At 45.2% G+C, this 25,053-nt stretch overlaps 1 pseudogene across 1 annotated transcript in view; it reads left to right on the forward strand.

The window, feature by feature from the left end:
- Nucleotides 1-21,846, forward strand: part of LOC311235583 (peroxiredoxin-like 2A) — a 32,652-nt pseudogene extending 10,806 nt beyond the window's left edge. Inside the window, exons 6-8 of the transcript in view lie at nt 20,977-21,096; nt 21,451-21,618; nt 21,751-21,846. The product of the transcript in view is annotated as a peroxiredoxin-like 2A (transcript). The remainder of the gene's footprint in view (nt 1-20,976; nt 21,097-21,450; nt 21,619-21,750) is intronic.
- Nucleotides 21,847-25,053: the final 3,207 nt, after the last annotated feature.

A 25,053-nucleotide genomic window follows, 5' to 3' on the forward strand; every position in this document is an offset into this window, starting at 1 on the left:
ACTTTGTTTTGCATAATCTGCCTCCTTATTAAGAGCTTCTTGCTCTTCTGACTCCGCTTTCTGGGCCAGTACCTCAACAAGATAAGGAGGGAGGATGGGGCCAATCGTCCAGACAGGCTCTAACACCCCCTCATCCATCATCTTCTCCCAGCCCATATCCTGATCATAGGGTTTGGGCATCTCAAATATTGGCTGGTCTGCCCTTTTGTAGCAGGCAACTCTGAAGTTGACTCGCTGTACATGTGGGATGAGACAGACCTTGGGAGGAGGCAGGCGTTCAAGGTCTACTTCGGATTTTGCATCCAGGACTTTATCAAGACCCACCATTTTCTGCAGCATCTTGGCCCGCGCACAGCATCAACTGACTTGATCCGACCATGAAAGCCTTCTGGAACCTAGGGTTCTTCTGCAACTTCTTCAAGGGATTCACCTTTCCCTTGCCTTTGAAGGCGCTGGTACAGTCTTCCCCAGAAAATACATAGTATCCCAGCAGAGTGCTGCAGTCCTCAGGGCCCAGAGACTCAGCCAGTTCAGACACATTTATCAGCTTGCGATGCATGCCAGTGCCATGGTCGAGGTATATGGAGAGGTTGATCCTGCTGGCATGGTAGAGGAGGATCATCACCAGTATATAGAGGTTGGTCATGCTGACATGCTAGAGGAGGATCATCAGTATATAGAGGTTGGTCATGCTGACATGGTAGAGGAGGATCATCAGTATATAGAGGTTGGTCATGCTGACATGCTAGAGGAGGATCATCAGTATATAGAGGTTGGTCATGCTGACATGGTAGAGGAGGATCATCAGTATATAGAGGTTGGTCATGCTGACATGCTAGAGGAGGATCATCAGTATATAGAGGTTGGTCATGCTGACATGGTAGAGGAGGATCATCAGTATATGGAGAGGTTGGTCATTCTGGTAGAGGAGGATCACCAGTATATAGAGAGGTTGGTCATGCTGGTAGGAGGATCATCAGTATATAGAGAGGTTAGTCATGCTGGTAGAGGAGGATCATCAGTATATAGAGAGGTTGGTCATGCTGGTAGAGGAGGATCATCAGTATATGGAGATGTTGGTCATGCTGACATGGTAGAGGAGGATCATCAGTATATGGAGAGGTTGATCATGCTGGTAGAGGAGGATCATCAGTATATAGAGAGGTTGGTCATGCTGACATGTTAAGAGGAGGATCATCAGTATATAGAGAGGTTGGTCATGCTGGTAGAGGAGGATCATCATTGTTTGTCTTGGCAAAAAAGCCATCGGGAGAGCCAAGTGCATGAGGCGAGAAAGGGTAATGCATGAGTTCTTGGAGGTTGATGGGCATATCCAGATCCAAAGTAGACCGTGAACACCTGCCTCCTCCCAAGGTCTGTCTCATCCCACATGTACAGCGAGTCAACTTCAGAGTTGCCTGCTACAAAAGGGCAAACCAGCCAATATTTGAGATGCCCAAACCCTATGATCAGGATATGGGCTGGGAGAAGATGATGGATGAGGGGGTGTTAGAGCCTGTCTGGACGATTGGACCCATCCTCCCTCCTTCTCTTGTTGTGGTACTGGCCCAGAAAGCGGAGTCAGAAGAGCAAGAAGCTCTTAAGGAGGCAGATTATGCAAAACATAAAGTGGATGAGGAGGATGGAGAGTACGAGTGTGATGAGGAGATTCGAGAGATAGACTTTGACAATCTCTTTGATGATGATGATGATGATTAGTAGTTTAGGTTTTAATGTTGTGCCAACAGAGAAGATGTACTGTAATAGTACTTTGTTTGAACCTTAACAAAACATATTTCACTGGATTTCAAATTGTATAGGAAAATGTGTTAATTTGTCTATGTAGGACGAATTAGTCTTTTCACATTAGTCTTCCACTTTTGGCCTTGTTTACACAAAATCTACAATATTTAGGGCATAACAGCATGATACAATCTTTATTAACACTGTATTTCCAATATTAACCTCAAATTGATCTAATCTGATGGACTACATTTGAGTAAAGTGGGAAAATAGAGATGTGATCTAAACATTTTCAGCTTTTTTTGCATTTTCTTGTCCTGAAATAAAATCAAGATGTATTTTAATCTTTAAAATAGCAATTTTACTGAATTCCTTGGGTCAATATTGTTTGGGGGAATGTTTTAATTTGTCTCTATATGTTGTTAACTTCTAAAGTTATGCTGTTTTCTTTTTCTTCTTTTTCAGGTTTTCGTTCAGAATAGGTGTAATAAAGGGTTAAAAATAAACCCCATGGGACATTATTTCAACCTGTTACCTGTTAAAATCTTAAAATAGACACTTCAAGGATTAAGAAAAAAAGGTGGCGAAAAAAAATCCAGACCATGTAGGTGGACATATATGTTTCCATCTAGACTATATTCATCATTATCCTGCGACCATTCAGCTCTAGAAGTGTGCAACTGATGGAAGAGATAACATTTTCTGGAATTACTGGAAAGTAGGTCAAGTAAGATCGGTTTAGATGGGGAAACCTTTTGGGAATACTTGTCCTTAACCCTTTCACTACCACACTACAGAAGATTAACCCTTTACTATCACACTACAGACGGTTAACCGTAGTAGTGAAAGGGTTAACCTTCTGTGTTGTCGCAGTGAAAGGGTTAACCGTTTGGTAGTGTGGCAGTGAAAGGGTTAAGCATGGTGAATCAAGTGGTGGGGTTGTGACCTCCTCTTTATTTTCTACAGAATAGAAGGACGTTTCCACTGTTCCTGTTTTGAGAGCTGCGATTGGCCAAATTCCTCTCCTTACATCACTTTTAGTGCCTGCCTACTCTTCCACCAAAGAAGGGTCTATCTGGGTTGATTGCAGATGGATGGGGACATATTTTGATGTCGGACATGAACTAAAGCTGAGTGAGGAACACAGGACCTTCTCAACTCTTCTCAGACCCTGGACATCTATGGCAGAAAGTTGGTATTCATTTTCAAATAACCCAATTTTGTTTTAGAATGTAAGCTGTTTTAATTCATGCTCAACTAAGTACTGTTTCTGATAAAGGTTATACAGTAGGACATTAAATATAGAAATGTATTTAATTCACAGGATAAGTTCCTTGAGATGTGGCATCATGTAACAAAAACTAACAGTACAGACAGAGACAATTGATGACTAAACCGCAGCAACAATGTCAACAAGACAAAACGATAGGTTATGTAGATAACCTAGTTATATTAGTATTGGCTGAGCGTCCCGCTCTGAGCATTATGAGATACCCCTTATCTCCTATGATACCTATTGTATCCAACGAAACAACTACATGCACCCCACCTGTATGGGGCCCCGCCCCTATAGTGGCATAGCCCATATAACCGTGACTCTGGTCACCAAACACCCTTCCTCGCCAAATCCCGTCCCAGGAAAAGATCCCTCAAGAGGGAACTCAGGGCCGCGCAGAGCGGGACGCTCAGCCAATACTAATATAACTAGGTTATCTACATATATATATCGTTATATATCGTATTTGCTTTCGCGTCCCGCTCTGAGCCTTATGAGATATGGGGAAGAGCGGACGCGAGACCCGACAAATGTACCCCCTGAGGACCCGTAAGCCCACATCAAGGGGTGTGGGGAGCCCTGTCACCCCATCCTTCCTAATGAAGGGGGGGCGCAGTCAACTCCACCTGAATGCGAACAAGAGGGAACCAGAACCCCTTGAACACACCGTACAGGCGGAACCACGTGTGACTCAACACACTGTGGCCCATACCCATACACTCCTGCTACCCGACCAAGGACGGGAAGCAGGAAAGGCCACAGACCCCAGAACCGCCTGGGAGACAGAACCCCCGGTCATGTCCATGAGGTAAAACCTTACAAAGGGACCCGGGGAGGACCATGAAGCTGCAGCACAGATGTCCTCCACCGAGGCCCCACCCAGGAGAGCGGCAGGAGCAGCCACCCCACGAGTAGAGTGCGCCCTGACGCCCCCAGGGGGATCCTGCCCAGCCAACGTGTAGCAGAGGGTAATGCCCTCGCACAACCAATGGGACAGGCGCTGCTTCGACAGTGCCTTACCAGCACGAGCCCCACCGTAACAAACAAAAAGCTGGTCGGTAACCCTGAAGTCCTGAGTACGGCTGAGGTAAATCCCCAAAGCACGGACTGGACATGACAGGTGAAGGCCCGCATCTAACTCACTAGTGTGAGGAGGAGGACGAAACGCCTGAACCACAATATCCCGGGAGCGGAAGGAACTCCGGATATTCTTAGGCACGAAAGCAGGATTAGGTCGCAGAGTGGCACCGCAATCGGTCCGAAAAGACAGGCACTCTGGACGTACCGAGAGAGCACAGAGCTCACCTACGCGTTTAGCGGAAGTGACAGCCAGTAGGAACGCGGTCTTGAAGGACAGCTGTCCCAACGGCGCCTGCTCGAGCGGCTCAAACGGGGCCAAGGACAACCGAGCGAGGACCAATTGAAGATCCCAAGTCGGAGCCAAGGAGCGTTGCACCGGCTTAACGCGTCGAGCGCCAAGCAGGAAACGCTTCACAAGAGGGTGGCTGAACAAGACATCCCCTCAAACCCCTCATGATAGGAGGACATAGCTGCTGCATATACCCTCACCGTCGAAGCCGACAGTCTATCAAGGAGAGACTAAGAGAGAGGAGGTAACTAAGGACAGCATCCAGGGGGCAGGAGACTGAGTCCCGGCCCCCCGCCTTACACCACACTTGGAACATACGTCATCTGCCCGCGTAAGCGTGACAGTGGAGGGAGCATGCGCATTCCGGATGGTAACACCATCAGGATCAAGAACCTGCGCCCCTCAACGTACCCGTCCCAACAACTGACCTAACAGATGTATGGGGAAGAATCCCTGGCGGCACGGCATCGGTCCCAGACCTGCCTGGCCATGTCCAGACGTAATCCTCACCCGTCAGGATGAGGACCGCCCCGCGACAGTACACCTGCACCCACATTCTCCCTGCCGGGGATGTGGGGAGCCCTCAGGCCGCGCAGATGGAGGACGCCCATAGCCAGCCGCCCGCCGCCTGGTGCAGACAGGGGGAGCGTACTCCTCCCTGTCTGTCGATACACGACACTGACGTCGTATCGTCCGTCCTGATCAACACCATTTGTGGACCAGAAGGACCGCTTTCAAAACCAACACATTGAACGTAGCGCAGACCGGGCAGCATGGTTTGCCAGCTGCCCCCTACTGCGTTGGCCCGACGCGTCACCAGCGAGGGAGGCGTCGGTGAAAACGCGACGTGAGACAGCGCCATAACCGTCCTAGGACGGAACCTCCCAACACCTGTTGACAACACGCTCTGAGATGGATGCCCATAGCCCTCCAACCGTTGACTGGGAAGAGGAGTACTCTACATCCAGTCTACAGCAACCCCAGGCTGGTAGAGACCTGCCTGGTACGAGACCTGACGATCCACCTTGACCGCGAAGGACCAGAACGTCATCAGGGCAGAACACTCCGTAACCCCTGACGACGCAGAGGCCCCAGTGCTGTCTCCACGCACTTGGTGAAGATGCAGGGAGCCAGAGAAAACCGAACGGCAGCCTCTGGTACTCATACGCTAACCCTGCAAAGGAAGCGTAGGTAAGCCCTAGGATGGAAGATCGGAGATGCGCATACGCATCCTACAGGTCTATGGAGGAGAACCAGACCCCCACCTGACAGTGTTCAACAGGTAGGAGACAATCCAAAAAATGCTGAACCTTCCCATGGGACAGGTCCATCCTGGGTCTTACACCCCTCCCTCCCGACTTCTCAGGCAGAGAACACCGGGAGGAGAACGCCACGACGATGGCTTGCTTCGTCCACAGAGATTGGATCTCGTTGACCAGAGCTGTCACTGCTGGAGACCCTGACAATGGGGTCTGTACCAAACCTGAAAACGGGTGAGGTTGTGTAAACACAAGTCCCCGCCTCAGCGTTCTCTCCATCCACCTCGACATATGGTACTGCCGTAGTCATATGTGACGACACTCCCATCACGTGGCGCAGGTCCGCCAGGAACTGTAGATAGTTGGCCCGGTCCCCCCGCTGTGCGTAGCCAACCCTGGAACCGTGCGAGCAGCGCGTTCCGTGTCGGAACATCTGACCCTGACACCACCCACGAGGCAATCGCACCCAAGGGGGAACCCCGACAGAAAGGGCCGGTCTGATACGGGGGGCTTCCGATGAAAAAAGCCCCCCCACTGAACACCCCTCCAGAACATGCTGAGGAGTTGTTCTGCAGCCGGACATGCAAGGTGTAAGGCCCCCATGGGTTCCTACACACTGTAGCCCTGCAGTGATATTACTACCACCCCAAATCATGTGAGCTGCGACCACTTGCCAATATTTCAGGAGTGGGAGGCACCAACATGATACCTGGCCTGGCGAAGGCGAGGCCGGGGAAGCCCGCACTGTGTGCCTCAAAAGGTTTCGAGCCCCCCTGCTGACAACACTTAAGTTGACAGACGTAACACCAGGCTCAACCAACACAGTTCAAGGTGTGGGAGCCGCTTGACAGCACAACATTCTCACGGACAGACCCAGGCTCAGCCATCAACTGGGTGTCAGCCCCTGTCCCCATGAGAAGCGAAAGGGGGGCCGCCCGCGCATCAACGAAGGCACGCGGCCCGCAGCCAAAGGAAACAATCAGAGCCCACTTCTTCCGCTGGTGTTGGGGAAGGGAGTGATCGGAGAGCGGGCTGCTCACGGCAGGACGGTGACGGCTTGTTTGTTCAAGCCGAACCCATCCTACATGGCCGATCCCTCGGCCGCCAAGGCTGTCGGCCTTGTGGACACCTGTCGAATCAACGCCCAGGATACCTCCGGCGGGGGAAAACATGGCCGCCTGTCGAGGGCCTCGTCATCGCCGCTGACGAGGCCGTGCTCTCTCTTCTTCTGGCTGCGCGGTGTGAGGCGGTGTAGGGCCTAGGACAATACCGCCCACGCTCCAGCAGAAGACCAAAATCCCCTGCGGAGAGGGGAACCCTGAGCGGTAATAGCTTGCGGCTGGGTCAAAGCTAATAACGTCAACAACCTCGCACGATGTGTCGACGTCGGCTGGCCCTCAAGGCCCCTCCACCAGACACAATTTTTTTAATAGAAAAAAACAGCAATTCGAATACAGTTCTAATCGTTTCCAATTCCATACCGTGGCGGTACAAGCCTTAACAGCCCACCAGCCACTCGCCAGGCCGACCCACCCATGGCGTCGGCCGGGCGGGGCACTGTTTCAATATGTCAAAAACAAAGGACTGATGTTAACACGGAGCACCAGTGGTGATTGCAAACAGCAACCTCCACTGTGGTGTGCACCATGAAAGGGTTAAATGAATAAAAGAACTAAACCACAAAATACTGTAGAATGAGCAAACCCATACACACAAGTTAAGGGGAGGCGGACCAGAGCGAAGTAGTCCCGCCTTCATTAAAAATATTCACAACAGCACACCAGCCCTAGTTTAGCCCATTTGCCAAAAAAGGTAAACAAAGCCCCCCCCCGCACTACTCCCCCAGTATACCGATTGACCGTCAGTATGAATGAATACCTGGAGGGGAGAGAGCAGATGGTGGAGGTAAACGGTACCCTATCCCCCCCCCTCACAGTAAGCTGTGGTGTTCCACAAGGAAGCATACTAGGTCCGCTACTGTTCCTAATTTATGCAAATGACATGTCGTCAGCTTGTGACTGCAACTTGTTCCTGTTTGCGGACGACTCAGCCCTGCTGGTCTCTGACAAGAACAAGTTACAGGTTGAAAAAACCCTCAGCTCAGAACTAGGCAAAATATGCATATGGCTCGCTGATAACAAACTATCATTACACATGGGCAAAACAGAGTCCATTCTCTTCGGTTCAAATAACAAACTCAGCAAGACCGACGGCTTCTCAGTTACAGTGGGTGACAATATTGTCACAAGGAAAGAAGATATTACCTACCTGGGTTCCATCCTAGAGGCAAATCTTTCCTGTGACAAAATGGCATCCAATGTAATAAAAAAAGTCAACCAACAAACTCGATTCTTGTACCGGATCTCCTCACTGGTAAACAAGAATACCCTGAAGACTCTAGCAGGAGCACTCATTCAAGGGTACTACGACTATGCTTGCACCTCATGGTACCAAAGCACCTCAAAGGCGCTAAAAACAAAATTACAAACATCTCAAAACAAACTGGTCAGACTACTGCTTGACCTTACTCCTAGAACCCACCTCACCCCTGCCCACTTTGACAACCTAGGATGGCTTAGAGTAGACGACAGAGTACAGCAACTTGTAATGGGCCTGGTCTACAAGATACACTACACGACCAAGGTACCCATGTACATGTCAAAATACTTCCCAAAGGTCAGTGAATACCACGATCACAACACCAGAGGGAGCTCCACAAATCATGTTAAACCCAGATTCGGCTCAAACAACATCAATGTGGAACGCCCTACCCAAAGCTGTAAAGGAATGTGAATCACTACCCACTTTCAAAAACACTCTCAAAAAACACCTAAGGGAGACTGCAACTCGAAACTGGCCCCTGTAAATGTCCGAACACAACCCCCTCCAATGTACAGTAAATTACCAAGTATGGTCTTGTCAATAATCCAATGTACAGTTTTGTTTGTACAGTTGTACAGTGTCGCCCACCCACCCCTCCTACCCAACCCCCCCCCCCCACTCCTACCCAACCTTCTGCAATCTGTTAATAAAGTTTTCAATCAATTCAATTCAATCAATGAGAGGAGAGAAAACTGTAGCAAGACAGACCTTCTCATAGCAGAATGACATAACGAAACAATAGCCCACTACACAGGGCCGCCTCAGGGGGTGGGGGGCCTCGCGTCTAAATTCGCACAGGGCCTCACATTTCTCCCAGGCGGCCCTGCCCTTATACTACTACAGCCTAGCGTGAGGCGATGTGGGACCCAGATCAACAAACGCCTGCGCACAGACACGCAACATGTTTACCATGTCGGCTGGACCCATAGCCCCACTACCCGACGCCAATATGGATAGGAACTAGCCAGCTGAGCCATAACCCGCCGTCAAGTCCCATCCTGCAGTAATATAGCTCTACTGCTACACCGCCGAGCTCACGCATCGCCCCAGATGGGGACACCGTTCAACAGACCCCGCCGGAACACAAGGTAACATACCTGGCTAGGAAACCTAGCCACGGCCTACCCTGTTGTCAACCCATTTACCCGAAAAAAGGTAAATAGGACTCAGCAAAAAAAAACACAACAGCTACCGACTGACCTTCATTGATGAACCGGGCAAGAGGAGGGAGAAGTGACAACATCTCACGGCGGAGACATTAGAACAGCGTAGCAGTTAGCAGTAGTAATAGCATGTGGCATTAGCGATAGCATGTAGCATAGCATTAGATGTTTAGTAGCATGCCCAAGACAGCTTGGAAACCGTTCCCTGCAGTGAACGTTCACCAAACCATCCTGCCCCCGGCGCCAACACACAACATGGTTGTGTAACAAAACAAACCAGCATTACTAACACTAATACCCATGCCTGAAGACACAGGGCCTACCTGAGTACAAGCTGGCCCGACAGCCAATCTTGTACAGCTGAACCTCGATGTGCTGTCATCAAACGAGGAACATCAACATAGGCCCGTCGTGTCGCCGAAAACATGCGTCGAAGATGCCAGGGGCCAGCAACCTCCGGTAAGCTTTCAACATTATGACTCTGATCTTTTTCATCCTGCTAGTTACGTATGGTGCACGCAGCCAGTACGCTGGGACGAAAATAGAGGAAGGGTGTTTGGTGACCAGAGTCACGGTTATATGGGCTATGCCACTATAGTAGGGTGACCAGGTGTCCCCCTTTTGGTTGTACTGTCCCACCATTTGAGACTGCGTCCCACATATTGAGAGGATGTCCCTCTTTTCGAAGCAAAAAGAAAATATCGAACACAAGACATTCCTGTCAAGTGATAAAGTTTGAATATTTAAAACAGATGTTAGGTGGTAACAAGCCGGCTGCCAGTGCCAAGATGAATGTGGAGAGATATAATTCTGTATTTAATTTGTATTTATTTTGATTTAACCTTTATCTATTCGGTGAAGACGACTTATTCTAATAAAAAAAATTACATTATCTATTTGTCCCACTTTGTCACACCAAAATCTTACTGTTGTCCTGCTTTTGGACTTTTTGCATCTGGTCACCCTACTAGTGATGGCCAAATGAAGCACTGAACCAGTATTGAACCACTTCACCAAATGTATTGAACATGGGTTCATTCATTCAAATGTTCGTTTCAGTGCCATCGCCTGGCGAAATAGGAGACTGCAAAACAGGTTAGGAGACTGCAAAACAGGTTTGCTTTGCAGTCTCCTATTTCGCCAGCAGATGGCACTGAAAAAAGCAATGTTTAGAATTGATTGTTTTGTAATATATATATTGTTACGCACTCACACTTAATTGATCTGATCATAACAATAACAGGTGTTCCCAATGGAACAGAGTATAAAGAGGCTGGCATGCAACACACCTTTCTCTTCCCTACACAGGTTCACACACAGGTTTTTACTTTGAATTATTTCCTTCTGGGGATGGAGATTAATTGTATGATTGATAGTGTAAATATATGTAGTTGGGACAGAGAGGGTGTGCTTGGAAAACGGGATGTGCAGGATAATGATGATGGCTGTGCTTGTGTAACTAGGGCAGGGTGTGATTATGGGACTCTGGGGGACCCTGATGTAAACAAGACGAAAGTCTTTCTCTGGTCTGCATCCCCTTAACAATTGTATGTATTGAGCTGTACTGTACCCATTCTGCAATCTGTTAATAAACTTCTGTTAATAAACTTGTTATTCAAAGATTTTTATTGAGGAATAGAATTTTTTCAACAGTTTTTGGACTGAGACGGTTTCTTTTCTTGCTGACCACTTCTCCAGCTTTTGAGAAAACCCGTTCACATGGAACAGATGAGGCTGGAATACAAAGATAGCGTTTTGCCAGTCTGAACAAATGAGAGTACACATGCTTGTGGTTGCGCCAGTACAAAAGTGGATCTTCAGATCTTTCCAGGGGAGGATCAGTGTTGTATCTCTGGACCTCTACAGTGGCATCTGCTGTGGCATTTCGTGACCTTCTCGCAGTCGCAGCATCTTGGTCCATAGTTTTCCACAGGTTAAAGGCTGAAAGAGAAACACAACAGTATTTATTTAGTACTTAAAGGTTTCAATTTGTATCATATTTTTTACTTATTTAGTCCTGTACATCAATAATAATCTAGTTATAATATTACCTGTGGAGGGTGGATTTTCTACATTTGGTGCAGTGTGTTGTGGTTGAGCTGATGTGTCTGTGTGCTTCATCAGTGCTGCACATTCACCTGTCAGTCTTGTTACTGCTACATTCGCTTGGGTTCTGCTGTGGAAGCCGATGGTTTTGAACCTTGGGTCAAGCAGTGTTGCCAGGGTCAAACTTTTTGAGGTCTCAAGTGTGTGCCCCACTCCTGCATGACATGAGAGACCTCAGAGTAGCTGCAAGGTTTTCAGCTGTATGCACTTGAGGGAATGGCAGCACTCCCAAAAGTACAGTGGCCATCTTTGCAGCGTCACCTTCGTGGACATAATGGCATGTTACTGCGAGATAAGCATCCATATTAATGGAGGTCCACATATCTGCAGTCAGGCTCGCACCCTCTATATCCTGCAGTTGAGCCTTGGCCTTGGTTTTATCCTCCTCATACTTATCAACTACCATTTTCTTCAGAACCTGTGAAGTCAAGAGTTTTATTTGTCACAGGATACAATCATACAGTGAAATGCGGGTGGTCATGCCCGCAGCAATTGTGCAATAATACAAGTAATAAGAATAAGACATAACAGGTATAATGTACATAAAGTTTACTAAATCTAAGGTCCTGCGATAGTGCAATACAGTGTAAGCTACCTGTCTAGAAGGCAGAATGTATGTGGGATCAAGCTTTCCCACAAACTCTTTGAAGCCCTTATCATCCACGATGGAAAAAGGCTGGGAGTCTTTCACCACCATGTTGACAAGGGCCTCATCCAGCTCTTGCTTCCGGTCCACTAAGACAGACAAACGAATGAGAGAATTTTTTAAATAAGGCAAGGCATGATGAACGATACTATTATATCATATTGCATTTGTATAGTGTGTTTAATGAATGATAATGAGTTAATGTGTGTAATGTTTGTATGTACAGTCAATAAAACCTACCTTGATCTGAGTCCTGCTGGTTCTCCTTCTCATGCTTGGCTCTGAAGTGCCTCAACATTGAGGACGTATTGTTATTATAGGCCAATTCGTGTTGACACAGCAAGCACTTGACCTGTAGACAAATCAAATTGCATCCAAACTAATTATTTGATGGTCTCTACAAAGCATAATAAATAGGCTACACAACACATATCTAATCATATAGAAATCGAATGCTACTCTTATTTGTACACTCTCAGAATTACACATTATTAAGGATTATTACATGGCGTTTTCACATTCGCCAAAATGCTTGCTTGTGATTGGTCAATAGCCCCCGGCAGCGGTGAATTATTTTTCGATAACCACCGGTGATTATTGTTTTTCGCAGCTGGAGTAATCAAGCCCCACTGACACACACTGTTTCAGTGCAGCCAATCAGACACACCTGCCGGGCTGCCCGCGATAATAATAATCACTTTATTTGGGCTGACAGAGCCACAGAACTGCTTGGGGCGTTTATGTAGAGTAGAATGCCGCGCAAACAAAGTCTCGCGTTACGAAACATTCTCGCTGTGTCGAAACCAGTCACATGATTCACTGAGCGAACGATACACTTACTGGTTCGGACGTCATAGGTCACGTGACTTTTGCCGTAGCAAAGCAGGCTTTGAAGCAGGGTTTGGGGGAAATGTAGTTTCGAGTTTGACGCTTGTATCGGAGCATTGGTTTCATAGGGCCATCACTACCCTACACTATAGGGGCGGGGCCCCATACAGGTGGGGTGCATGTAGTTGTTTCGTTGGATACAATAGGTATCATAGGAGATAAGGGGTATCTCATAAGGCTCAGAGCGGGACGCGAAAGAAAATACGATATATAACAATTATTCTAAGCATAAGCAGCTAGTTTTAAGTAGGGGGAAACAAAGTTGTTTTGAATATACCAAATTAGGTTAAAGATAGTAAATTATCTGGTAAATTCTTGCTGTCGGAAGGAGCCCAAAGAAACTGCCCCTTTACTCATTTCTGAGGAAAGGTTGGAACAGAAAATCAAATATTGTCTAGTGTAATGTTGCCTTAATGTAAGAAATCTGGGACAGATCTTTTGGGGGAAGAAAGCTGTTTATTTAGGTCTCTGTAACCACTAGTGCTCTGGTATAATGTATTCTAGTTTACTGCTCTGGAGTGAGTCAACTCATTGGGGAATAGGTGTGAGGTTTGTGGAAGGGAAGGGCAACAGTTAATATACACAAAGGATGTAGTCCTCAACACATGTTATCTGAACTGCCCCAAGAGCAGATACAATGTTGCCTATTGTTAATCAGATGAGGACAACTTTTGCAACATTTACTAAACTCCTAAAGTGTGTGTTTTATTAGTATAAATAAAACATTTAATAATTTGGAAGGTTTTCCGTAAAACTATAGTGGTTTATAGCAGGGTCTAGGTGGGGTGCTGGCTTATCAAGCAACTCATATTGTCCTTGACATAGACAAGTGATCGCTGCTGAGAGAGAACCAGCTGGGAGACGTGTTTATCAGGGGAGCTGAGTCACTGGTAGGAAAGCAACATGGCCCACAGAGTCTTGCAGGATTCACAGCATAAAGCCAGACTAAAACACTTCTGAAGAAAATATTTCTAAAACAGGAAATCAATGCCCAAGTCAGCACTGCACCAGTAAGTGTTTTATATGAGAGATATACAAGGAGTGTAGATACTTTTTTAAGATCTATATATTTATCTTTATATCTTTCAGTGTGGCAGCTCCCACCCTCTGGAACTCCCTCCCCGCAGAACTCTGCACCGCCCCAACTCTGGACTCATTTAAAAAACTGCTCAAAACCCACCTTTTCAACTTGGCATTTGGCTTTAACCCCTAATTTCTCACTCTATATGTATATGTATATGTATATGTATATGTATATGTATATGTATATGTTGTGTCTGTCCACTATGTTTGTTAATTTGTCACCCCCCCCCCCCCCTATGTAAAGCGACCTTGGGTCTTATGAAAGGCGCTATATAAAACGAAGTTATTATTATTATTATTATTATTAATATTATTATTATTATTATTATTATTATTATTATTATTATTATTATTATTATTATTATTATTATTATTATTATTATTATTATTATTATTATTATTATATTTTTCTGCTTTATTGGAGAGTCTGAAAAGAAATATAGGGGTAGAAAGTAGGGGGATGACATCATGCAACAAAGGCTGAATTTTAACCCAGGATGTTGTGGCTAAGGCCCTGGATTAAAACCTAGACCAGTAGGAACCTGTGTGGCTCTATGAGGTTACCATTAATCATTTAGTTTGAACATGTGTTTTACTCTAAAGGGCCACTTCACCAAACAGTGCTGATTCATTTTGCACGTAATCTCGCACATCCAAAAACTCTAAACCGTTTTGCACACATTAATTTAGTTTGACAGTTATATTGAGAGTAAATTAGTTTGAATATGGCCACCAGTGATCATATTGGACATTGAATCCTTGTGTTAATTACAGCACCACTAATTGATGTATAGTAGATGAATAAATTACAATACCTTGTCTTATGCTACCTCATCATTTCATTGAGCTGTAATTAACACACGGATTCAATGTCCCCAATGACATCACTGGTGGCCATATTCAAACGCATTTACTCTCAATAACTGTGAAACAAAATTAATGAGTCTTTAGATGCATGTGAGATTATGTGCAAAATAAATCAGCATTGTTTTTTTCCCCTTTAAGCCATAAAAATGCAAACCCATTGACGCTTTTGTATTGATACAACCGTTTTTACTGAATAACCGGGTTCTCATAATAATCTCATGGCATGTCTTGCCAACCAATGTGCTACATCGCAGCTCATTGCCAACGGTTGACATCTAATGATAACCACCTTGGTTAATGAGGCATGCAACTGTTTGCTGCCCAAGATGTCTGCGATGGAATACTATGAATGCAGTTGATCTGCCAAGTATACAGAATTGAACTGCCATGTAGCTGTGCTGCAGTGCAACGCGGACGTCCGGGGTTCGACTCCCGGACCCGGAAACCTTTGCCGCATGTCTTCCCCCACGTCTTCTCCCATCCTTCCTCTCTGGCGGGCCTATCAGAATAAAGCAATAAATGCTTTCTCCTGGAGGGGGAGCTCCTCAGTGTTTGGTCTCTGGGTCTCGGGGTGGTGGCTGCAGCGGTGTCTGCTCTGGTCCTCCTGGCCAACACTGACCTATTACTGACCAAGCCCGTGCCATGCTCTCCTCAACAGCTGGAGAGCGCTGACCTCAACACGACCACTGGAGGTGATGGAACTAAACAATGTTTACACTGTTTAGGGCTCAATGTGGTGGCAGAGGTGGAGAGGACTTGCAAAGTACACATTTAGTTAGAGCCAGTCGATTTGATTGATTGTCCCTGGCCTGGGAAATGAACAAAAAATTATAATTTTTTTTTAATTTAAATTTAAATTTTAAAATGTTTTAATCTCATTCATTCCATAAGAACGTAGAATACACATTTACAGACTTTTTTTTAATATGGTCCATTTGCATGTTCTTGGTATCTGATTCTAGGGACATCTATGGATCTCAGGGAATGTATTCCCAGTGTCAAAAATACTGTGTCTGTGGGCGGTCGGGTGGCGTAGCGGAGATTGCGCTCGTCAAGAGGCTGCGGTCTCGACTCCCGGAGTCAGCATTGCCTGCGGCTTGGGCCGATCGTCATACTAACTCGTTTGGCTGAGTTAGCGGGAGGGAAGTCGTGGGTGGGAATCTGGCGTTGTGGACAGCAGGTCAGGTCTGGGCACCTGCTCAGCGAAAGGCAGGAAGTGGTGAAGGCAGCGTGACCTCCCACGCGTTACACTTCACCAATGAGAGTCCTCGCTGCCAGGTGAAAAGAGAGCCGCTGGCTGTCTCCACATGTGTCGGAGGAAGCATGTGGTAGACTTCAGGGTTCCCTTGTACCGACCAGTAGGGGGAACATGCGCACAACAACCAGGTAGGGGAGGGGGGGAATTGGCATAACGACAAAAAATTGGGATGGGGAGAAAAGCATAGAAAAATCAGGCGGAGAAAAAGAGGATAAAAAAAACTGTGTCTGTTAATAGGCTTGAGTAAATTGTAATGAACCAAATGAGAATATCAATACATTTTTTTTTATCTTTGACTGTGAATAACACCATGCTAAAATTGACCAGACCTGAAAAATCTAAGCAAATGAATAAATGGAAGATGATTAAACGGAAGGTTTTGTACAATACTGAATTCTGCCATCCGGACACATGCCATTTGAAATATGATTCTAGAATATAGAATATCAGGCCTAAAATGGTTATGCGATTAAAATGTGATTAATTAGATTAATTAATTACAAATCCTGTAATTAATTAGATACATTTTCTTAATCGCCTGACAGCACTAGTCATCATTACACCGGACAGGGTTAATGATGTGTTGTGTGTGACGTTACACCTGACAGGGTTAATGATGTGACGTTACACCTGACAGGGTTAATAATGTGTCATTACTAGTGCTGTCAGGCGATAAAAAAAATTAATCTAATGAATTACACGATTTGTAATTAATTAATCTAATTAATCGCATTTTAATCGCATAACCATTTTAGACCTGATATTCTATAATCATATTTCAAATTGCATGTGTCCGGATTTATTTGTCTATTTAGACGGGACAGAGCTTATTACTGGACACTACAAATAAATGCAGTGTAAATACACCGGATTTAGCAAGGATGCTAATTTTCATCCGCAGGATGGCAGAATTCAGTACTGTATCTACAAAACCTTCTGTTTAATCATCTTCCATTTATTCATTTGCTTAGATCTTTCAGGTCTGGTAAATTTTTGCATGGTGTTATTCACAGTCAAAGATACAAAAAATTAAATGTAATTGATATTCTCATTTGGTTCATTACAATTTACTCAAGCCTAGTAACTACAGTATTTCTGACACTGGGAATACATTCATAGATGTCCCTAGAATCAGATACCAAGAACATGCAAATGGGCCATTTAAAAGAAAATTCTGTAAATGTTTATTCTACATTCTTATGGAATGAATGAGATAAAAAAGAAAAGAAAATGTAAAAAAAAAATTGAGTTAATTTTCATAACGCGATCATTTGCTGTGTAATTAATTAATATAATGAACGCGATAAACTGACAGCCCTAGTCATTACACCTGACAGGGTTAATGATGTGTCGTGTGAGGCGTTACACCTGACAGGGTTAATAATGTGTCATTACACCTGACAGGGTTAATGATATGTCGTGCGAGACATTGTACCTGACAGGGTTAATGATGTGTCGTGTGTGGCGTTACACCTGACAGGGTTAATGATGTGTCATGTGTGACGTTACACCTGACAGGGTTAATGATGTGTCGTGTGTGTGACGTTACACCTGACAGGGTTAATGATGTGACGTTACACCTGACAGGGTTAATGATGTGACGTTACACCTGACAGGGTTAATGATGTGTCGTGTGTGGCGTTACACCTGACAGGGTTAATGATGTGTCGTGTGTGATGTTACACCTGACAGGGTTAATGATGTGACGTTACACCTGACAGGGTTAATGATGTGACGTTACACCTGACCGGGTTAATGATGTGTTGTGTGTGACGTTACACCTGACAGGGTTAATGATGTGACGTTACACCTGACAGGGTTAATGATGTGTCGTGTGTGGCGTTACACCTGACAGGGTTAATGATGTGTCGTGTGTGTCATTACACCTGACAGGGTTAATGATGTGTCGTGTGTGTCATTACACCTGACAGGGTTAATGATGTGTCGTTACACCTGACAGGGTTAATGATGTGTCGTTACACCTGACAGGGTTAATGATGTGTCGTGTGTGACGTTACACCTGACAGGGTTAATGATGTGACGTTACACCTGACAGGGTTAATGATGTGTCGTGTGTGGCGTTACACCTGACAGGGTTAATGATGTGTCGTGTGTGACGTTACACCTGACAGGGTTAATGATGTGACGTTACACCTGACAGGGTTAATGATGTGTCGTTACACCTGACAGGGTTAATGATGTGTCGTTACACCTGACAGGGTTAATGATGTGACGTTACACCTGACAGGGTTAATGATGTGTCGTTACACCTGACAGGGTTAATGATGTGTCGTTACACCTGACAGGGTTAATGATGTGTCGTTACACCTGACAGGGTTAATGATGTGTCGTTACACCTGACAGGGTTAATGATGTGTCGTTACACCTGACAGGGTTAATAATGTGTCGTTACACCTGACAGGGTTAATGATGTGACGTTACACCTGACAGGGTTAATGATGTGACGTTATACCTGATGGGGTTAATGATGTGATGTTACACCTGATGGGGTTAATGATGTGTCGTTACACCTGACAGGGTTAATGATGTGTCGTTACACCTGACGGGGTTAATGACGTGTCGTGTGTGGCATTACAGATGAGAAGAGCCTTAAAGCTGGGACCCTGTGGGAGGACAATGGAGCAGTGGTTATGGTTGTGAGACACCCCGGATGCTCCTTGTGCAGACAGGTACAGTAGTACTGTGTGTGTGTGTGTGTGTGTGTGTGTGTGTGTGTGTGTGTGTGTGTGTGTGTGTGTGTGTGTGTGTGTGTGTGTGTGTGTGTGTGTGTGTGTGTGTGTGTGTGTGTGTGTGTGTGTGTGTGTGTGTGTGTGTGTGTGTGTGTGTGTGTGTGTGTGTGTGTGTGTGTGTGTGTGTGTGTGTGTGTGTGTGTGTGTGTGTGTGTGTGTGTGTGTGTGCGTGCGTGCGTGCGTGCGTGCGTGCGTGCGTGCGTGTGTGTGTGTGTGTGAGTGAGAGAGAATATCAGGTTAGGGGTTTGATTCCCACTGGGGCCACCCATGCTTAATTATGTGTTTATGTAAGGAGCTGTGGATAAATGGAAAGCTATACAGTATGTGACTAGAATGACTGTATATGTAGGCCTACATTTGAACCATATATGAACCCCTCTTGGTCCAGGAGGCGGCTGAGCTGTCCTCTCTGATGCCCCAGCTGGGGGGCGTGTATCGCTTCCGCAACGGAATTCGGTTTCCGGGTTCCCCTGATTGGCCGCGACGGCCACGTGACCCACGCCGCTATCCGCCTCTCTGCCTCTGCCGCTGCCTGTGTGTTGACGCGCGCGTGCGGCATGGACTTCACTGCCGCTTTCCCACTTCAACGCCAGAGCGCTCTTGTTTAATAATATTGTTGCGTCATCTTCTGAGTGCAGAAACGCTGCTGTTTAATGCTGCTGTCGCTTTTCACATAGTCATCTTGAGTCAAGAATCACTTTTCCCACTTCAATGACAGAGCTGCTGTTTAATGCTATTGTCGCTTTTCACATAGTCATCTTGAGTCAAGAATCACTTTTCCCACTTCAATGACAGAGCTGCTGTTTAATGCTCACTTTTCCCACTTCAATGACAGAGCTGCTGTTTAATGCTATTGTTGCTTTTCACATAGTCATCTTGAGTCAAGAATCACCTTTCCCACTTCAATGACGCAGCTCTCTTGTTTAATAATATTGTCGCGTTGTGGAAAGCAGGATGAGAGAGCGTAGATTTCAGTGTGTATCATTTATCATTTAACATTTGGAAGGCATACATTGTTGTCATACAGAAGTACAGAATACTTTTATCCAAAATGCTTCTTACTGTTACTGTTAGAGACTGTGCTAGACAAGATAAGTATGAAATAAAATAGTATAGCATGTAAAATAGAAGTAAAAATAGAGGTCACAGTGTTCAGTATAGACATATGTACAATGTTCGATGCAGAATAGAAGTAACTGAGTTACCATACAATATACAATATACTATGCAATGTACTAATATACAATACGCTATAGTGCAAAGCAGAAATGGGATGAGGTACAATTTACAGTAAGGTGTACGAGTTGCAGTGCAAATGCTTCTTACTGTTGCGCTCCAGAGACTGTTACCATACAATATACAATATACTATGCAATGTACTAATATACAATACGCTATAGTGCAAAGCAGAAATGGGATGAGGTACAATTTACAGTAAGGTGTACGAGTTGCAGTGCAAATGCTTCTTACTGGCGCGCTCCATAGACTGTTACCATACAATATACAATATACTATGCAATGTACTAATATACAATACATTTACATTTACATTTAGTCATTTAGCTGACGCTTTTATCCAAAGCGACTTACAAGTTCTGTACGACAAGCCATCAGGAAGGGCACAACTCTATCAGCTGAGCAACAATGTTCATCAAAGTGTTGAGTGCTACAGTGTAGGTTAGTTTATTAGGACAAGTGCATGACAGTACGGTTAGTTAGGGTTAGATTTTTTTTTTTTTTTTTTTTTTTTAATTCAGATAATGGTTGAAGAAGTGCGTCTTTAGTCGACGGCGAAAGATTGGACGTGATTCGGCTGTCCTAACTGGGGTGGGTAGTTCATTCCACCATTGTGGGGCAAGGACTGAGAATAGGCGACTTCTCTTTGATGACCCTCCCGGAGCTTGGATAGGAGTAGGTCTGAGGCGGCCAGAAGATGCAGAGCGTAGGGGTCTTGAGGGTGTGTAGTTATAGTGCAAAGCAGAAATGGGATGAGGTACAATTTACAGTAAGGTGTACGAGTTGCAGTGCAAATGCTTCTTACTGGCGTGCGTCAACACACAGGCGAGCGTCAACACAGCAGCGCGTAGCGGCAGCGGCAGAGCGTTGGATGCGGGGGCGGGCCACGCGTGTCACATGGCCGTTGCGGCCAATCAGGCGAACCCGGAAACCGAATTCCATTGCGGAAGCGATACACGCAGCTGGGGGAGCTGGGGGTCCCTCTCTTCGCTGTAGTGAAGGAGAACGTGGGCACAGAGATCCAGAACTTCAGACCCTACTTCTCTGGAGAGATCTTTGTGGATCAAAAGGTACAGGTTTTTATTTTTTCTACACCTCTATTGGGCCATAACTCACTGATTGTCATGTTGATTTAAGAAAATCCGCCTAAAAGTACATGCCCAAGTAAATGGAAGATTGCTCCACTACAAGGTCAATTTGCATGTTCTTGGTATCTACAGTATGAACATATATGGACCCCAGGGAATGTATTCCCAGTGTCAGAAATATTGTGTCTGTTACTATGCTTGAGTAAGTCGTAATGAAACAAAGGAGAATATAAATTCAATTTTATTATTCTAAAAATGTCAATGGATTCCAATGATCTCTCTCTCTTTCCAATTTGTAATAAAAAAAAGGAACCTTATCTTGTTCCTTTTTTACAGCAATGTTTCTATGGTCCCAAGCAGCGGATAATGGGTCTGGGTCTTGGACTTGCTCGACTCGGGGTGCTGCAAAACTTGGTCAGTGCTCAAAAGAAGGGTTTCCACGGTAACAAGAAGGGGGAGGGCTTCGTTCTCGGTGGCTTGTATGTGATTGGAGCAGGGGAACAGGTGACATGTCCTCTTCAACGTATTACTGGCTCTTTATTGCACACTCATGATTTACAATTTCTGTCGTTACATGATTTTATTTATCATGTGATTTTAATTACCGTGTTCATAATGATGTTTTTTCTATCTCAGTGTATTCTACTGGAGCACAGGGAGAAGGAGTTTGGAAACAAAGCTCACCTTTCTTCCATCCTGGAAGTGGTGAAAAGAATCCAGAAAAGCAGATAGATTAGATACAGTGTGTTAGAGGGAGAGAAGTCGAGGCCTAATACTAAGACTAATACTGGAAAACAAGCCTTTTCATCACTGTAGCTGTGATGTTGATATATATATTTAATTTTTTTTATTTTCTACAAATAGATTTTGTACAGCGAAATAAATGGCTATAAATGTCATGTTTGAAATAAGGGACTCCCTTTGACGATAGAAGTGAATAAAAATGTCTATTCATATTTCAGCTGTGTCAGTGATCAGATGACGTATATGTAACACTTTTTCCTAAGCCATGTCCTGATAGTGTATGTGCCATTAAAAGCTCTTGTAACAGGGCGGCTGGGTAGCGCAGTGGACTAAGCGCCTGCCTACCACCGCAGAGACACTGGTATCGAATCCAGCTGTCAGTAGGCGTGTTCGAGATGGATTTCGGTTCGCCTCGAAAGTAGACGAGAGTAGCCGAGTGAAGCCGGGGGAGGAGTTAAAAAGGCGGACACTTCCGATTTCACGAGAGCCTCTCGCCTAGTCTCGCATGGCTAGGGTGACCAGGTGTCCCCCTTTTGGTTGTACTGTCCCACCATTTGACCAAATGTCCCACGTCCCTCATATTGAGAGGATGTCCCTCTTTTCGAAGCCAAAATAAACATGCGTCTAAAAGCCCCTCCCTACAGACAGTAAACGTAGCAACCTGCCTCTTGTCCACACACATTGCTCTGATTGGTTATAGTACTTTAGCGTGCTGCTTGCCTGCTTGTGACATGACTGAGTCGTGACGCTACCTCATATCGCAAATCTGATTGGTCAAAAAAAACACAACAACATTACAAGCGAACTAGTTCAAGATGGAAAGCAGTAAAAAGAAACAGACCTGCAGTTACAACCAAGACTGGCAAACGACACATGACTGGGTGAGGCAGATGGCAGGCAATCCGCAGCAGGCTTTCTGTGTTTTGTGTCATAGTTCGTTTTCAATTGTGCATGGAGGAGAATACAACTTGAAGTGGACGTGGGTCTCACTTGAAAGTGGCTCACCAAAAAGAAACATCCAGATCTATGGATACGTTTCTTTTTAAACCAAACAATGATAGCCAGACGGACAAGGTCACTGCAGCTGAGATAACAAGTGTCTATCACACAGTACAACACTCACCCATTCATACAGGTCAGCCGACTGTGGTAACCTTTAACCTTTGATTTAAATCTATTCGGTGAAGACCATGGCAGTTATTCTAATATAGAAACACAATTTATTTGTATTATTATTTTTGTATTATACTACACTGTTTTCCCTAGTTCTGTGTTAACAGGGAATATCAAACACAAGACATTCCTGTCAAGTGATGACGTTTGAATATTTAAAACAGATGTTAGGTGGTATTTAATTTGTATTTATTTTGATTTAACCTTTAACCTTTGATTTAAATCTATTCAGTGAAGACCATGGCAGTTATTCTAATACAAATTTTTACATTATCTATCTGTCCCACTTTGTCCCACCAAAATCGTACTGTTGTCCCACTTTGTCCCACCAAAATCTTACTGTTGTCCCACTTTTGGACTTTTTGCATCTGGTCACCCTACGCATGGCAGATACGCTTTCACGTCACCACACACACATTACACACCTGTCCAGCTCATTATAATGCGATGGCCGTGTGCAAAATTAGATCAGATTCAAATGTACAGCACACCATATACTGCTATAGTGGAATATACTATTCATATACCATAATGTATACCATCTTGTTGCGCGCTCCTGGCCGCACGCACACACAACACACTGCTGAATAATTCTGTTTTGCATCAATATATATATGTATACTGTGTATATTGAGGCGAAACAGAATTATATGTACAGTGTGTGTGTCTGACAGCTTGAAGTTTATCATGATGATAACGCATAACATAATAAAGTTTTCAATCAATCAATCAATCAATCAAACGTCTCATAACTCCCTGGCTGTCACGTGGCTGGTGACTGACAACTTTTCTGAGCCAATAGGCGCTTTGCGCGACCGTAGCAAGTCGCTTCCCAGCCGGGAGCAGCCGGGTGAGAGGTACTGTGGCGCCTCGCTCTGAAGGCTGTGCGTGGCTCTCTCCCGCGAGAGTTCCGCGCCTCGTCTCGTCAGATTTTCAGAGCAAGTCGTACAACATTCTAACCGTCATGCAACGCGCTTGGCGAGGCCGTAGTAAAACCTGCGCAGATCTGCGTCCGCCTATCCCATCTCGAACACGCCTAGTGGTACCTCCGGCTTGGTCGGTCATCCATACTAACCAATTGGCAGTGTTAGCGGGTGGGAAGCCGGCGGGGTGTGTATCCTGGTCGCGTGAACACTTAAGGTAACTAACTTGCATTCAGCGTTTCTCTGATTGGCCACGACGCCCACGTGACCGCTCTAGCACGCCCCCTTATCCGCGCCCTACCGCAGCGTGCGGCAGAGCGGCAGAGCGGCAGAGGCGCATACGCTCGTCTGTTTAATTGAAATCGTCACAGCAGTATAGTTTGTTTATACTTCAGAAGTATGATATTTAAACATGGTCCCCAAAATGAATGGAAGCGAATGATGAGCCTGAAGGCCTCTGCATGCTACAGAAACTTCAAAGCAACTGCAACACAACATCGACAAAGCAACAGTGTTTTAGACACTCTGCCTTTATGCTTCTGCAACATCGACGCGCAAAGTTAGTTTAACTAAAGTTAGTTTAGGTTCGTGTTAACGTTAGATAATGTACAAAATAAACGTATTTCCGGTGATTTTAGACGTCGCTCTTTTATTTTGAAATCCCCCGACCGGAAGTGTTATAGTGTCTGTTGCTAGCAGCTTAACTTTCTGTGCTTTTCGAGCTAACGTTACCGTAACGTCATTAGTTTCCAATGGAGAGGACCTCGGCTCACATGTAGCTCAAACTACCTATTGGAATAAATTAATTGATTGATGTTTAACTTGTCCCTGTGTGTGTCCAGTCATTTCGACTAGCAAACGTTGTATTTAACGTTAAAGTTACCTCAGGATACCATTGTATTTAGTTGGTTAGCTATGTAGCTCATGTGGATAGCATTTTGTATAGCACCAATGCTAGCTGGCTGGCTACAGCTTTATTTACTAAATTATGGAGGCTTTTTAATCGTCAAGGTAAGAGAGGATTTGTCATGATCAACTGAAGGCGTATGCTATGGAACAATATGTGCTTGGGTTTTCAGAAAAAGGCCAGCTATGTGAC

The sequence above is a fragment of the Notolepis coatsorum genome (assembly GCF_963971535.1).
Source record: "Notolepis coatsorum genome assembly, chromosome: 10".
In the NCBI taxonomy this organism is placed as follows: Eukaryota; Metazoa; Chordata; class Actinopteri; order Aulopiformes; family Paralepididae; genus Notolepis; species Notolepis coatsorum.